General features: G+C 37.4%; 1 pseudogene; it reads right to left on the reverse strand.

Annotated features, from left to right (window-relative positions):
* Positions 1–10,327: 10,327 nt before the first annotated feature.
* Positions 10,328–11,044, reverse strand: LOC149919216 (uncharacterized; annotated as a pseudogene).
* Positions 11,045–18,515: the final 7,471 nt, after the last annotated feature.

The raw sequence follows: 18,515 nt of genomic DNA on the forward strand, positions 1-18,515 counted from the left end.
TTAATGGATTAAAAAGATTCCTCTTCAGCCCCTGCCATGATCCGCAAGGCTCATTGAAGAAGACTGCACTCAGACAACTGCTGCTTTCACTTCCTTCATTCTGAGAACATGAAGAGAATTTCTGTCTCCAGAGATATCCAACTGACATTAAAAATCAGGACTAAGATAAACAAACTGTGTGTGCTCTCCAGAAATCCAAGTTGAGTGATTAAATCTATTGAGAATCTGAACGGACTGTAGATCTGATAGTGGATTTGGGCTTCGAAGGTGATTCAAACAGTGGTGTCAGTAAAACTTGGAAGAGGAGCTGACCAGAAAGAACAACTTTTTGTTTTGCTAACTTGAGATCTTGAAGTATAAATCCAAACACACAACACAGTGAGTTGTCAGTTCATCAATAGATGTAATAAATCTGGAATGGTTCAGATTCCAGAGTTTACAGGGGAAATTTATTAGCCATTTCTCTGCAGTAAATATGTCAGTGGCATAACAGTGAGAGTTAAAAAAGATTCAGTATTTGTCTCAAATAGTAATGATGCTGCCCAAACAAAGAGCAGCACACATCACTCCTCCCGCATGCCCAGACCTCACATTATCATTCTGGAGTACCTCAGAGACGCTTGTTTCATTATTCTTTCTTTTCTTTTCTTTCTTTTTTTTTTTTTTTAAAGGAGAGGAAGCACAAGAATACAACCATCTCTCATGAATTAGAAATGGCATTTAGAATAAACCTTAAATGATTTACTTCAGTAAGATTTTTTAAATATCCTTGTCCCCCTTCCCCCTCTCCCCCAAGAAAAAAAAAAAACCAACACTTCAAATGGATTTTTCTTACAGTGAGTAGAATCACAGAATCACAGAATGGCCAGGGTTGGAAGGGACTTCAAGGATCATGAATCTCCAACCCCCCTGCCAACATGCAGGGCCATCAACCTCCCCATTTAATACCAGACCAGGCTGCCCAGGGCCCCATCCAATCTGGCCTTGAACACCTCCAGGGACGGGGCATCCACAGCCTCTCTGGGCAGCCTGTTTCAGCATCTCACTACTCTCTGTCAAGTGCTTCCCCCTGACATCCAATCTAAATCTTAATCTTCCCTCCCTCAACTTAAAACCATTTCCCCTAGTCCTGCTGTAATCTACCCTTTCAAAGTTGATTTCCCTCCTGTTTGTAAGCTCCTTTTATGTATTGAAAGGCAGCAATGAGGTCACCCCGCAGCCTTTTCTTCTCCAGGCTGAACGAGCCCAGCTCCCTCAGCCTGTCTTAGGGGAGGTGCTCCCCTAAATAAATACATAATAAGGATTTAGTGCTACTTATGTGAGCCAGAGTCCACACCTTTTTTTTTTTTTTTTTTTCTTTTTTTTTTTTCTTTTTTCTTTTTTTTCTGTTAAGTAATGCAAAGGGTAAATGTAAAATTAGTAGAATTTTCTTACCATGTTTTGAATTCTGACTTCTCCACTGAGGACAGTATCTCCCATAGCTTTCTATTCAGAAATTACTAACTACAATTAAATGACTTTTCCTCTCATCCACCAAACTTGGAATGAAAAAGCATACCGGAAACCCATCTAGTGCTGAGAGCATATTTGAAAAGCACAAAGTATTAGAGCTCTGGAGTGAGAGCTGTATTCTGCTGCCCTCTCCTGTCACTGTATATCATTGCATGATAGGTTAATGGAGAAATACATAAATACATAAAACATCTTTCTGTTTATGGAGCTCTGCAACTTGTTCCAAAAGGTCCTGTGAAATCAGACTTTTCACAAGGCTATTTTGATTTAAATAGTAGATTAATTAAAGTTATGAATCTGTGTGTGTTTCTATGCTTCTGTATTTTGAAAAAGAGCATTTAGATTATGAAGTCTTTGAAGGTTAAAAGCCTCTAGATGTAAAGCCTTTTCATAAAAATAAATGGGACTTCTGAAGACTCCAAGGAGTCCACAATTTAACCTTCTCTGTAAATAGCATCTTAATTACATTAAAAAATGATGAAGTATTCCCATTGATTGATTCTTAAAGAAGCAATGAGAGTCTCTGAATATTGGAAGCCTAAAATATATCACCACTTTAAAATCCTTTCAAGATCCTTTTACCTTGAAGCTAACCAAAGAAAATTGACTTCCTGGTTTTCTGCCATCAACATAAAAAACCTCAATACCTCACCCCCAAAATCCTACCAATATACTATTTGGGAGTCTTCAGTAAAATAACACAACTTAGAATATCTGATAAGGTCTTGGATATGTCTCTCTAGATTTCCAAAAAAGTAATGAATTTGTTTATTTTCATTAAAATTCTCTTGTGATTCTGATATATATATAAAAAAATATTGCAGCTCTTTAGTAACGGGAGAAAAGCTCAGGAATCACTCTGTTAAGAAACAATTGGTTCTTCTGTACAACTATATTTCTGCCTTCCACCTCCAATCATAGAATCTTAGAATGGTTTGGGTTGGAAGAAACCTTTAAAATCATCCAGTTCCAACTCCCTGCTATAGGCCAGACCAGGTTGCTCACAGCCCCATCCAGCCTGGCCTGGAATGCTTCAAAGGAGGGAGCACTTACAGCCTCACTGTAGTAACCTCACTAAAGGAATTATTCAGAAACAGTAAATACTGAAAGTATTTACTTTTTACCTTTGCTTCTGAATGTCTTTCTGGACTGTGATTTATTCTGACTGTAAGGAATTGGATAGTGATAGGACAAGGGGGAATGGTCTTAAACTGAGAGAGGGTAGGTTTAGGGTAGATATTAGGAGGAAGTTTTTTACTCAGAGGGTGGTGACACGCTGGAACAGGTTGCCCAAGGAGGCTGTGGATGCCCCATCCCTGGAGGCATTCAAGGCCAGGCTGGATGTGGCTCTGGGCAGCCTGGTCTGCTGGTTGGCGACCCTGCCCATAGCAGGGGGTTGGAACTGGATGATCATTGTGGTCCTTTTCAACCCAGGCCATTCTATGATCCTATGAACCCCCCTCTTTATTTTGTGCCTCATTTTCTGAATTTTATGAGTGCTCTCACACTCTGGAATTGAGATGACCTCATGTTTTGCTTGATTTTCTCCACTGCTGTTTATGAAGATTTGTTTACTTCTAAAATAGATAATTCTTTCTCCCTGCACATGAAGAGATTATATTGTTATATTTGTATAACAGTCATGAAAGGAAACTGAAGCACTGAACACTTCATAAGAGGAAGGCAGAAAGATATTTATTGATAAAAAATAGATATAATATGGTAATCTTAACAACAATGGCAGTGATTTAACAAGATTTGAAATGGCCAGTTATATTTGGCCATTTGCTACACAGAGGGTGGGGGTACAAAATGAATCTAAGATGAAATCATAGCGAAGCTGGTATGGATTAAAAACAATAAATCACTTACTGAGGATCTGTCAGCAAGGCATCACCACATTCCAGGTGAATCTCTGTGCAGGCATTAAGTAAGAATGTGTCCCTACTCAAGGGGAGATTCTGGTGTGCAGCCAGCTGCTTGCCAGGAGAACTCTCAAAGGAGCTCTGAGGCTGCTTAGTACTTATGGGGTAAGATGGCTGACTCATCATTATATGACTTAGAATTGAATCTATTGAACCAGGTGTCTGAGCATCCAGTTTGAGGCAATACGGTGGTCATTAACTGTCTCTGGTGAAACTCTGATTGCTGTCAATCCCAAGGACCAGGTCTTTTGCACCTCCTTATATGTGCTATGCCTTGGGGAAAGTAACCAGTCTGAGTGGGGGAGCAAGGAGTGCTCTGTCACAGTAACCAGGATAACTTCTGGTAGCAAGGGATAAATTTTTGTCCCACTTACCTTTAGGAAAAATCCAGTGGAATTATGTTGGTTGTGTTTCCTCTATGCCATGTCATCTGTACAGAAAAACAGAGAATATTTCCTCTTGTTTCAATTGGCTTCCTATTGTAGAAAAACAGTTGGACACCCACCTGCAGGATAAATGTGCTTAATTAACTTAAGGAAATGAAACCCATCCTCCGATCTCAAGAGTCTGGTTTGTGGACTTCAGAAATACCCAAACTACTGAACTTTGTTGCTTTCCAAGCATCCCAGCTAATGTCTCCAGCCTATACTGATTTCCAAAATGTCTGGCCCTATGGCTCAGACGATTCTAACAAATAGGTAAAAGCCATTGTGCAGAATTAACAGAATTCTCATTTCTACTATGATCTTCAGATGAAGGGAAGCCACATAATACATTGTATCTTCCTTTAATTCTTCTTGCATTTATAATTCGTGCCTTCTAAACAAGACAACTTATTCTGATTCAACTAGATTTACTCATATGCTGAGTTCTTACATATTAATATCAGTGTAAATGAGAAGAGGCCAGTTTCCCAAACACTTCTTTTTTGGGGAAATCTGCCAGAATTTCCTCTGTGAACTGAAATCAGGATGAGGTCTGTAGAAGGCAATCCAAATACCTCAGTGGGACAGCAGTGGAACATGAAAACAGAGTTTGTTAAATGTGTTTGTTTGTACCTGAAGGGACGCATCGTAATGAGCAGTTTTAGAATGTTAGTTTTCAATTCTTTGAAATGGATTTTGCTTCTGCACGAAAACCTTTCCAGTTGTGCCAGAATGGTTATACTGCTGCTAATACTTTCTAACTCATTATTTCTGAATTAGATACAAGAACTTGGGACTGGCCTATATACAACCATGGTTTCCAGTCTCCAGTAGCAATGGCACACATGTTCAGTACTGAGTATCTATAGAGCGCTTCAACACTGTGATATGAGAGGATTCCCTGAGCTAAAGTCGTTCTGTGTGTGACAAGATCAATGCTGTCAAGTGTGAACAGCCCACTTCCTACAGCAATCCTACTACTGGCTTGTGGATCTCACAAGAAAAGAGGAGTTTCTGGGTCCTCTAGACCCTTGCCCTAAAACTGCACTGCTTTTTTAACTTACACCTTTAGGATTCTGGTAAGAGAACAACTTCTGGCAAACACCACTAGATGGAGATGTTTTCTCACGTTGTCCTCATTTGCTTGCACTACCAGAGGCTTTGCAATTTCTTAGTATATTTCTATTTTTCATGACTGCACATTGAGAAAGGAAAACGAGTTCAAGTATATAGTTCATATATAAGAAAGCCCCATGTGTTTGAAGTATTTGCACATCACACTGCACACAGGAATTAATGATGTCTAAAGTTTAGTTGATTTGTCTGAAAGTACTGAATGGGTGTTTTTACACAAGTAGGAAAAAATATATATGTCAAACTACAAGTTTCTAAAGCTTTACATTATCTTGTCACCAGTTAGAAACAGAAACAGGTAATACATGAAATACATAGGTATAGTTGTATCTTTGTGATAGAACATCAGAGATATTCTGTCTTTTCTACAAGTTTTACTGTCTCTTCTACACACACTAACATAAATGTACATCCCAAACTTCACTGTCAGGGCTTGTTTGTGCCAGTAATGAGAAAGAAGGGTGTCAAACTCCAGGTGGAGAAATCATCTGCAAAATGTTGCTGGCTCAGAAGCAAATTGTAAGTGTAGACAGTGAATTTGTTTAAATACCTATGGAAAAAGGCTTTATTCAGTAGCAGAGGTAAAAAGTAGCATTTTACAATGTAGATGCTTCCACTTTCATTCTGAAAGAAGTCGAAAAGTCTTTACTACTATGCTGTGGTTGAATTTCTCTAATTCTCATTATGACTTTTAAAATACATTCCGTTATATTAAAGGCTATGAAATAGTAAAACAAAACAAAAATAGGGACAAGAACTGTATTGTACATTTGCTCATTTGTAATTTTCCTGAAATCAGTTAAATATTAAGCTACTAAAAACTTGTTTATAATATGTTGTCCTAAGTCAGCAATTCCTGCTGAGTCAGAAGCACATGGCTTATAAATCTGAGCTTACACAAGGGTGAGTAAATCTGGGCAATATATAAAAACTCTGGAGTTAGCACATTCGAAACAGAAGCTTTAAAACTAAACTTTTATAAATCAGCTGTCTAAGCCAAAGCAAAAAAAATGATTTTTATTTGCCTTATAGACCAGGGAAAGCTGCTCCCCAAGCAACTTGTGCAGATAAAGGCTCTGTTTTTAATATAGCTCGATGTATTTATGCATGGAGAAACTGCAGACCAAAGTTAAGCAAGTAACATAAAAACTCCTAAGTACCAATTCAGAAACACTTTGGCACCAAGTAGTTTAACAGTTGGATAATTCAGAAGAATGCTTGGACAAACACAAGGTAGGGAATGACCACACAGCAAATGACAACCAGCCAGGGGGATTTTCATCTGCTGTAAATTATGCACAATTTAATTAGAGGAAAATTATGAGGCCTAAAATGAATGTTTTGTACCAGTTTATACGATGTTTATTAAGCTTTCAGCATCAAAGACTGCACATTCATCTTTTGCTGGGACACTTGTTTGTAAGTGTTTATTTAGGTATACATCTGTGCTGCAATTAATCTCTAGCTTTGCAGAGTCTATTATGGCTTGTATTGCATTAGAGGTAAAAATGCAGGGAGTGTCCTGGCAAATGAGGTGCTGGTGTTCAGATGATACATAAAGGTAAACAACTGACACATCACATTATTTTGGAAATAATTTTCTCCAATTTTCAAAATCCATGTTAAACTCTCAGTTTTTTGGGGCCAGAAATTTCTTCTGAAAGTAACCAGACTTCCACCTATTGTTAGCATTAGTATCTGAGGAAAATAATTGTGAAGGAAGTATAGAGGGATTGTGGTAAAATGATGTAGCTGATAGATAGCAACAGGGTAGAATACATTATTGTAAAAGGTCTCAGAAAAGAAAATCTTTCAGTAGTTCCTTACATTTTGTAGTAGCAAGCTGGACAAATACGCTTCTTTTAAATTTTAGTTTAGCTTCCAGGATTGGCTCCATCCCTGTAAGAACTGCAATATTTGTAAGGAGTCTATGTATATATATATATATCTAGGTGTGTACATGAGGATATATGTTTATATATATCTGACTACACCAGGCCACATATTAATAGGCCAATCTGTTGAAACAACACAAACATTTCAATTCTATTTATATTATACATCAAACTTTATCTTCAGTGTGAATTACTGCCTTTCTGCAATTCCCAGATGTAACCTTCTTTCTCTCAAAACCAGTGATGAACCAGGTCTAAGCTTCATTTAAGATTGCATTTCCATCAAGGACCTGTTGTGCTTGTCAGAGACTAGGCATATAACGGAGTCCAGAAGGAACCATAAGAGACCAGAGGACAGAGTATACTCATTTGAGTGTATCTGGCTACAGCATGAACTTTCAGACAAGATTAATTGAATCTGGAATCTGCCTGTCTTTTAGAGGAAAAAAACAACTGCAAACCTTTCCTCTGTGATAAAGACTTTGCTGTAACTGGTGTTATACATACAATATAAATCACAACTCCACTATATATATATATATATATATATAAATCCCATTCCAACAGAATGTTCCATATCCTAGTAAGGGAGAAAAGCAAATGTCCAAGAAATTCTGCAGACATTGTTGTATTACCCTGTTTTATATGGCAATTTCTGAGTAGAAGATAGACTTCCATACTATAGAAACTTTGTTTCATCTGTGTTTGAAAGCATGTATTGGTCACATATACAAAGGTTTATGTGAGTGACAACTAAAGCTGTGTATATGAATCTAATATAGAATAATTTGGTACATTCATTGCTTTGGGAGGAATACTGAATGTCGTTTTAAATTATTGTGTGACTTGATAGAATAGATATGTATATGTATATATCCCTAATCTGTGGCACATTACATACAGACTGGAATAAAGGTAAAAGATTAAACATGAAAGTGCATTTATAAAATGTAAAAACAGAAATACAGAAATAATGCACTGGTTTTTTTCTTATTATTTTCAAACCTCACCTATGTTTGAACTGTACAGTCTATACAGAAATGATCAGCACAGAACTCCTAAGCTTGAAGATAATTTCCTCAAATCATATCTGGTTAATTTCTCCTCTTTCTACAGAAGATCACAAAACTGGCTGATTGTTTCAAATTGTTTCTCTTGTTATGATCCCATCAGGATACTGAGAATTTGACAAGGCCCCAAATATTCATTTTGGTGAAACTGCCTTTCCTTCTGGCTTGTTCCTTCTCTTATAATGGATCTGCCCACATTGGCCAACCATAGCAGAGGTTCAGGACATTAGCTTACCTGCTAATAGCTAGCCAGCTAACTATTTAATGCTCCTTACCAATGTGGTTGGTTTTACCGTTCCTGCTTCATTCTTTATTCCATTCATTTTATACACACTATTTTCTACCTTTTCTTTGAATCACGGTTCATTTTCTCGTCTGATTAAAAATGTGCATAGCACATTATATTTCATGTTTGACCGAAGATTTTGGACTTCTTTTTCATACAAACAACACTGATCAATTAATTGCTCGTGACACAAGATTACCAGATTGCAAATTAACCTTTGATTGCTGTTTCTGCTTGTTCTGTTTCTCCCATATAATCAGATATAAACTTACTCTCACAGCTATGTAAGAAGTTTCTCTTTTTATGCTTTTTCTGAATAAATGTAAAAGCAGATAAATTTTAATCTCTAAGTAAAAAATATTTGATGACCCTTGAGAAATAGAAAGAAAACATCCTTGACACCAGGACCTGAGTCTATGTCACTGAATGATTTATGGCAAAGGGAATTCACTTCTGGAAACTTTGAATCCATTTCAATTTTCTAAATTTCCACTATCCCACTGGAGCTGACCTATTAACTTTCCTGCTCCTCTGCAATAGTTTGGTGCAATCATTCTACTCACCCAGCCAGAGGGAGTCTGGACAGCACCCGGGTACAGCCCTTCTCTACAACTCTACTAACAGGACTGTTGTTATGTGTCAGAAAAAAATTACTGGGAAAAAAAAACAAAAACAAACTGGATGGTGAGTGGAAAGAAGACATCAAGTTAAAGCAGTAGAATAATGTAGAAAATTTTCTTATATTAGTGAATTAAACAGGAACATTTTATTTTTTTGGTCTGAAGTCTGTTTTGGACTTGTCTTAGCAACCACTAAATGCCCAAATGGGGTTACTCTATTTAAAAATTAGTGTATTAATATGCCATCACAAAATAAATTGACAAGCTATCAAGAAATATTGATGAGTTTCTGAAGAAAAGTGTTGCTGAAAGGTTGTTTTCTCTTCTGAATAGAATGCATAACATGGGATTAAGAAAATGGGATTCTCTTCATCAAGTATTTAAAGCCTTAACCCGGCCCAAGATTTAAAGGTCTGACTCTAGAAAGATGCCTCTTCCTCTATCAATCTTGATCCAAAAAGAAGCTACAAAGGAGAGGAAAGCAGGAACTGTATAAATCCAGCTAGAATTGCAGTGAACCAGAGATTTCATGTTATGTCTTGTCCACATTAAATTTCCACTTCTATAAACTGAGGACTCAGCAGGTATGTCAGGCAGCCAGATTTCTGAGTGTTTATCAGAGATGAACATTCAGACGTTTGGGGATCCACCCTTCATAACCCAATATACAAAACCTGCTGGATATTATTGTAACCAGAGAAATATATTTTGTACCACTGAAAACAATGCAACTGAAATTAAACCCAGACATTTCTGCTTAGATAATTTATCTTTATGAAGGACAATCAATTTGATGGAATCCAGTGGAAAAAATATCAGTTATATGCACAGACCAGGCCCTTCCAATCATTTTGCAGCTGAAACATGATACAGAGTATGAAAATTCTAATCACTTCTAGAAAATGAGATGGAATACAATATAGCAGAATAAGATGCAAAAAGATACTTGATGTCCTAAAATTTTCCTGTTTTCTTCAGCACAAAGAAAAGCTGCCAAAAATAGTAGAAGAGTTCATAAAATATTCAGGTTGCTAAAAGCACATATGTTATTGATGAACACTCATAAGAGCCAAAAGGAAGGTAACAAAGCAAGCTCCCAAGTGATGATGGCACATGAGTCTGAAATATATTTTTCTCTTCTAATTTCTTCAAATGTTTTATTCCATGGTGAGTTTTCTTCCACAGGTTTTGCTTTATTTTTTTACAAAAATACTTATGCTATTAAATGTATCCGATCAGGTAAATATATATATATATATATTATTCTGAGGAACATTTCACAGAATCACAGAATAGTAGAGATTAGAAGGAACCTCTGGAGATCAAGTCCAGCCCTCTACTAAAGCAGGTTCCCTACAGCAGGTCACACAGGAGAGTGTTCAGGTGTTCAGATGGGTCTTGAACATTTCCAGAGAAGGACACTCCACAACCTTTCTGGACAGCCTAGTGTTCTGTCACTCTCACAGTAAAGAAGTTCTTCCTTGTATAAGGAACTTCTGGAAGGGTGAGCAGTAGGGCCGTGCAGTGTGGCTCTGTGGAGGAGGATGGCAGTCTTATAGCTCCTGGATGGTCTCTGAGAGTTTTTGTAGGAGGCCAGAAACTTCTTTGGTACCGCTGTATCTGTATTTTTACCATGTGCTGCTCCAGGTGCCTTTTCACAGCCTCATCCAGGAACAGCAGCTTCCACACCCTGGGCACCACCTCCACATGGGGCTCTGATGGTTGCTGAGGCATCTGAGGAGCTGAGCTTTCCAGCAGAGGCCCCACTCCACACACTGGCAGGCCTGCTTCCTACTCTGCTTTCCTTCTTGGGACAACACAGTCCAAGATCTCCTGGACTTTTTGAGGCTCGAGAGCATTGGAAAGAATGAGGTCAGGCTAAGTCATGGCAGCATGACCCAAATCTGCTCCATGCAGAGGATTGCTGAGAGTCAGCTGTGAAACGCAGCTGCCTTCATCTGCCTTGTATTCAGCTTTCCCTGGGAGGGGGTAAAAGGGGCCTTCAAAGAGCAGACAGGTTCTGTTGCCACAATGGAGTACAGGTACACTTTTCTACTTCCGCGATGGAAGTGAGAGTTATCACTCCAAGAGAACGGAGTGGGGATCTCTGATGATGAGCTGGTCTCCACAGCTTTGTTGGAAGTGAGGGAGACATTGGCATCCTCCAACATCTCCATGATTGACCTGTGGAAGGAGATGAGGGAAAACTTTGGTTAAGGACTCCTGAGCAAGTCAGGACTCTTTTTCAAACGAGACGACAGACTGTTACTGAGGAGACTGCTGCGATCAGAACCTTAGGAGAAGTGGGCAGCACTCTGAGGCTCTGCTGCATCTTAGTAGTAAATCCATTGCTTATGCAATGACACTGCCCCTTGTACTTTAGGTCTGCAGATTTTGCCATGCCCTGGCCTCATCATTTTCCCTTGTCAGTGTCCCCTGCCCTATCCTCATCTCCATCCCCAACCCAAACCTATCTCCACTGCCATCTTCTCCTCAGTGGTCTCACATTTTCATACATCTTCATAATTCCTTAAGTCTCTTGTCAAGCTGATAGAATGCTTCATGTGTATCTTCCCTCTCCAGGATCAGGGAGCACAGCAGAGGGGCAGAGGGAAGTGTTAGTGGGATCTCCCTGGTGGGAATCAAGCTCCTGTCTCCAGTCAGCTCATGGGCAAAGAGGTATCCAGCCTTGCTCTATCCTAAATTTGTGGTTTTCCCCTGTGTGATGTGAGTTGCTGAAATTATGGCTGTGGTTGTCTGGCTCTGGCTGGGCAACTATGCACCTACACAGCTCATCCCCCTGTATCTTACTCCAGCTAGGGCGAGGGAGAGAGTAGGAATGAATGGAATGAGAAAATTCATGGGCTGAAATCATAGAATCACAGAACTGTAGTGGTTGGAAGAAACCAGTGGAGATTATCAAGTCCAACTTCCCTGCCAAAGCAGGTTCCCTGCAGTTGCTTATCCAGACGTGAACAGTGGGAAAGAAAGAAAAATGATCTCATTCTTTACTCTGTAGATTGGTGTATGTGGAACCAGAGTGCTGTGGTAGTGCTGGCACTGGTGATTTTGCTCTGGAATCGATAGACGATTATTTTTTGGTGTATTCTCTGCCAAGAAGCTCTAATATCTAGGGCTATATTGTTCTCTTTTACTAGGCAGGGGAAGTTTGGATATCAGCTACTTTTTTCTATTGAGTAGGAAGCCAGAGTGGGACTGTGCAGACAATGACCTGCTCTTCATCTCAGAAGAAAGGGGGCATCCAGATGATGCAAACATGTTCTTATAATCTTTGGTGTGATTTGTTATCTTGGGGTCTACATAAGCAGGCTAATGCTGCTTCAGTTTATCAATAATGCTAGAAGGCAATGACTAGAAGTGCAGAGTATGTTTAATGATAAACCATGGAAAGGCAAAATTCAGGGTGATACACAGACTATATATACTAGAAAGTAAATACATACCTTTTAGTATCGATGAAGAAATCTGAGATAGTCTGAAAAGATTTCGGTAAACATTACCAAAAAGTTTGGATTGTCGTCCTGATCTTATCTAAGTTTAAGAATTAGCTGGAAATCTCACAAGAATTGGTTTTTCTCACAGTATTTCATAAACTTCCAGTCAGATTGTAAATACTTATGGTATATCAGCAATTCTAGTTACAGGTCTGGCTTTAACCTGACAGTGCAGAGAGGCACAACATGAAAATTGAGGGGATAGCAGGAGGAAAGAAAAGATATTTTTCATAAGATTCAGAATCCTAACATATCTAACTCAAAGAAACAGTGGCTGAAAGTGTATTCTAAGGATAAATATGGTTCATTAAAATGGAGTAAATAAGTGGGATCAGTAGGTAAAAAGACTAGATTAAGAATAACAAATTTTAAGAGAAAAATGAGTGCCAGGAAAATAACTTCCTGATAACATTTTCTGTTTAGGTGAAGGGTTTTCTCTCAAAGGAAATAGCAAAGGTTTTACAGATTAGGACTTTCAGGGCATAAACCCAAACCCTTTGAAGTTAACAAAAGGTCCCGTGATATGTAAATGCAATATATACTGGTTGCTGAATGTAATCAGTGTTGCTTAGTACTAGAGAAACTAGACAGATGGCTTCCTTTAGAGAACAGACATAATTACATTGCATATTTCTTCCCCTGCTTTTAGCAACCAAAGGTATGGTTTTAATGGTTTCCATTCTAACTCCTTGCTTGGAGTCACTGACAGCTGTTTTGGGCTGAAATTTACTGTGTTAGCCTCTTATGCAATAAGGTTGCTTAGTTGTTAGCAGTTAGTTAGAAACTTCCTAACATTCAAATACCAGAATGGTGGGAAGAGTTTTTTCCTAAATTTCTAGTACAAGAATGACTTGAACAATATACAGGACTGGAGAGATTTTGAGGCTTTCAACTTAAGGCCCACGAAGCACTGTGGCTTTGACCTCTGTGATTTGTGAGCCTCTAATCCTGTGGAGTTAAAGAGCCCATCAGGATTTACACTTAAGTTCTGAAGAGCTCTGATCAAGCTGGACCTAGATTTGCCAACATGAGCAGATGCAAAAGGTATAGCTGAATGGCAACTGATTTACCACTTTTGTTTCTTCATCACACAATTCACCTCCAACTCATCATAAGTCAGATGAATGGCTTATGGTATGTTCTGCAGATGAATCAGCACTAGTGATCTTACAGCTGGTTCGTGTTTGACATACAGGTACAGCATGTTTGCGTGTAATTACTAGCTAGTCAGCCAACAATGCATTTTTGGTGGGAGCCTTATGCAGATGTTTTACAGTCAAATAGTGGTTTCCATAAATTTAGCTGTCCATATTGTCTTCCAGGTCATTCTTATCTGCTATGTCTAGCTATAAGGGACAGAGACGTATTTAAAATACCATGAGCATATAAAAAGGAAAGGGAAAGGGAAAGGGAAAGGGAAAGGGAAAGGGAAAGGGAAAAGGAAAGGGAAAGGAAAGGGAAAAGGGAAAGGGAAAGGGAAAGGGAAAGGGAAAGGGAAAGGGAAAGGGAAAGGGAAAGGGAAAAGGAAAGGGAAAGGAAAGGGAAAAGGGAAAGGAAAGGGAAAAGGGAAAGGAAAAGGAAAAAGGAAAAAGGAAAAGGAAAAGGAAAAGGAAAAGGAAAAGGAAAAGGAAAAGGAAAAGGAAAAGGAAAGGGATTCTAGCTATATTCAAAAGATCTGTGTCTTGTGTCATGCCTCTCAGGAGACAATGTAGGTTATGTCTAACAAACACAGAATAAATATTTTCCCTTAAAGTGTTCATTCCATTCTCATGTAAAGGTCTACTTCCACACTGAGACATTTCTAGAAGGGCAGTTTATCAAGGAGTCTGATGATACTCAGCCAGTTAGTAAGATTACATAGTGAAGATAATGAGATAGTTTAGCCAAACATCATCCCAAAGATACACAAATAAAACCTCTTTTACAATTCCAGAGTGATCTTCACGTTACCTCAGAGAGGAAATCTAGCGCCAGAAGTAGGTTTTATTACCAGAAACATGTTTTAACTTGCCATTATTAAATGTCTAAATGTCTACATCTAATCTAAAGTAGATTCCTAGTTCCCTTCTATAATCCACAAGAAGAGAGTGATATTCAAAGTTATAACGAACCAACCTATTTTCAATATTTCCTTCAGAAAAGATGAAAATACCCGATGTTTTTGTGTCTCAATTCACATACATAATTAGGCTATAAGATGAACTTAATCAAAGAACTTATTTTTTCAGGAATCTGAGGATGCCCATCAAATGTCTTTATGCACTGTGCCCACAGTGCCTAATTCAGCAGGTCGAAAGACATGAGAAAACTCCATCATGTTTGCTTTGCCTTTTAGTCACTGTAGTTCTTTCACTTTTAAGTAATGACGCTGGGAGTTTGAGAGTGTCACAGATTGATAAATCAAACTCCTACTGTTAGTTCAATACAAAAGATATATGAAGCTTTCTTGCTTATATATTTTCTCTTTGAAACAACTTATTTACATTCTTGGTTTTGCAAATATCTTATAGAGTAACAAGAACCATACTTTTGTGACTGTAGTGGTTTCTTTAGAAGACACTCGAGTAGAGAAATCTTAAATTCTGACACTATAAATCCTTGTGCTTCTGTTGTTCTTGTCCTCCCCAGTAACTGATGTTCCCTGATGTGAAATGGGATGACTGGTGTGGAATATGTTTCTAATTTGTCTTGTGCAAGAGTTTCATGAGTATCAAGGTCAGCATGACAGAAAAAGGTTTCTATTCTATATATCCCATGGTGCTTCAGATCTCTTCCAGTATTTACAAGTACGAATCTTTTTTCAGAATTAGCATAAACACCAAATTGGTGCTCAGTCTCTGACAGTACGTCATTTCACCCTGCTTTTTAATAAAACTTTTAAACAGATATTTTCTCTCTTTCATTCTTCTGTTTGTTTATTGGGAAAAGCTGGCAACAACTGAGAGAATTCCAAATGCAATGTGATAGACATGCAATCAGCCATTTAAGTAGTGCTTTCAATAACTGTGGTAACAAGACTATGACACCATATTTGTTGGCTTGTTTTAGGTCATGCATCACTTTGTTGTGTAAACTTTCAGAGTTCAAAATAGTTTTTACTGAGTTGTTGGGTTTTGTTTGCTTGTTTATTTGTTTTGGAGTGATTTTTTGGTGTTGTTTTGTTTTGTTTTATTTTTTTGATTCAAGAAACAAATTTGGAAAGATACTTCTCTTCCTCAAGTTGCAATACTAATAGACACAGACTGAAGTATTCTTATTTCATGCAGTTATATGTCCTGGCTGTGCTGTTTTTATTTTCATGAACCTCTCTTGCCAAGGTTCAAACAGACATTAAAAGTATGAATGCTGTATTTTAGTCACCTTTGAAATGCTCTTATCATTTTGAAACTTTATGGAAATATTTCCCAGACAGGCAGAACAAATATCCTTAATGTCCTTTTGTATTAGAAATTCCAGACAGACCTGAAAGTAGGCAGACCCCTTTGAAAAAGGAGGATTCTTTCTTTTCTTTTCTTTTTTTTTTTTTTTTGCTGTGAAGAAAATGGAATAATAACTCAGTGAATGAAAAAATAGGTATATTTGCTGAAAAGGTGCAAAATAAGAGAAACAAACATTGCATTATACTTGCAGCTATTTCGTATTAATTGTAATGGAGAAGATAATCCTTCTTAAAGAGTAGTAGGCTTTATTTCCTAAAAAATGCTTTCAGAGAATCGATTTTGTCTTCCTATGTCTCCATTCTTTATTTTTGAAGTGTGAAATGAAGATGTGAAACATATATCTCAATATCCATAAAAAGCAAGGCAAATCTTCATCTTTAAAATAAGAAAAATATGATTTTTTATCTTTTTTTTTTCTGTACGTCAACACTTTGTTGGCATTCATGTTGCAAATTCTCTTCCACTGTACATAATGGAATGGAATGGAGCAGTCAGAAATTGTTAATCCTGTAGCACTGAGAACCAATAGTATTCATATTAGTAGCGATGCACCTACAGAACTTCCTGAAATGAAACTGTTTTTTCATGTTCTAATTTCAACAATACACCTTAAGAGACTTAAAAAACAAACAAACAAACAAACAGACAAACTGCTCATGGACCAATTCATCTGTAATTTACTATACTTTGTATGTTTAAAAGCCCCCACATGCCTAAGCTGCAAAAAAACAAAAACAAAACAAAAAAAAAAACAAACCAACTTCTGGACATATCAATAAAAACGTATTATAATTCAAACCATCTGTATAGAACATGTCATTATACAAACTGATACCATATTTTACACAGATATTATATTATTATACTATGTAAATCTTCAGTCACGACTCTGAATGTTGTATTCAACGAGTAAATAAAATGTAATATTGTGTTCAAGAATAAAGCTTCCTGTAAGTGTACTAAAATATTGTAACTGTTGGACCATTATTTTATCATATACCTAATACTTGCATTCTAAAGTATTGTACAAGTGTTGTCAATATGTTGCCCTATAAACATTATGATTGTATATGTATGTTTTTTGTGATTATATTCTGTGATGGTGTAACATTCTCTGTAGATCATGACTTAATCAAATATTTGGTGTTCAAAAGTTTGATATCAAACATTTCAAGATGTAACATCTTTCCTAAATTACTATTTCTTGAAAAATATCTCCTTCTCTGCAATGTGAGCTATGAATTGATCAAAGACTTATTATTTGAGCTAATTATTTGACACAAGAATCCATTTAAACTTTATTATTTATATTTGCCATGCTTATTCCAAGCACAAAATTGTACACTACATTTTAGGAGAGCCATCTTCATGTTCCTGTTCAAATCATCTGTGAAATTACGGTCAGCTTCAGTGCTTCAGAATTTCAATTTAATGCCCAAACAAACTTTCTTTCTTGAATAAATGAACTGTGGCTTCTGGACTAAAATCGGCATTTCGTAAACCTTTTACTGTACATGTATTCAAGAACAGTGAGTCAAAAAAAAAAAAAAGAAAAAAGAAACACATGGAATTTATTTTTCTAATTGATTACATCCTTTATAGAAGTAACTGTAATTGTTTCTATAGCTAGTTTTTAAATCAAAGTTGTTGGCTGCTCAATACAATTATGATTTCATGGGTAACCTAATTTGTAATTACCACATTTCCTAACATCAGCATCCTCCTATGACATCAGTGATGAGGAGTTGAAGGTGCAATATCTTTATGAAGATTGAATTTATTTTATTTGCTGATTTTGATAGACCTATAAGAACTAAGAGCTGGCAGATCTCTTTCTTCAGAAGTTCCAGTGAACTTCTCCAATGAAAGAGGAGGAGGAATACTGTTTCAAGAAACTATGCTAATTGGAGACAAATTTGTGTCAGCTCAATTTCCCTTTTAGATTCTTCTCACAGAATCTCCTACAGACACAATGAACTTCATAGCAGGCATGGTTTAACCATGGGTCTCTTCATGGTCCTCAGTGCTCTGCTGAAAATCTTGTATTTCTCAAGACCAGAGGTTCATGAAATATTCTTACAGAGTATCAGATTTCCTCCTATATCTTGATCCCATGTCAGACACAGGGAGAAAAGTGAGATATTGTGCCAAACCTGTTTTATCCCCTCATCTGCAATCCCCATCCAAGAGGGATCTTTTTCCCTCTCTTTCTCCTGTCTCTAATCCAATTGCAAATCTCTTCTTGTGTGATGAAATGCAGGCATGTGGTCTCAGCATGTGCCAAGCTGTAAATGGCCTTGTGATGCAGGATGGTCTTGCAGATGATTTGTACTCATATATTAACCTACACAGGACTGTGAGAAGGAGGCTCAGTTCTCTGCTCCCCTCATCTCTACTCATATCAAGAAAAAGTTTCCATATTCAATGCCCAATAAAAATGGCACAATCAGCCACAGCAAATTCACTGCACAGAGCACTTGGTTATATTCCAGGAGAAAGTCCATTTGTTCTCAGAAGACTATTTGCAACAGACCATCTGTTGACTCTTATCATAACACTATAAAAATGCAATCTAAATAAATATCTGAAAAATAAAACAAAAATAAACACACACAAAACATTTAAATAACTATACATTGATTTTTCCTCTTCAAGTATTGGATGCTTGAGGTGGAAGTGTTATACTTACAGCT

This window comes from Phasianus colchicus, chromosome 2, assembly GCF_987193195.1.
Source record: "Phasianus colchicus chromosome 2, bPhaCol1.hap1.1, whole genome shotgun sequence".
Taxonomy (NCBI): domain Eukaryota; kingdom Metazoa; phylum Chordata; class Aves; order Galliformes; family Phasianidae; genus Phasianus; species Phasianus colchicus.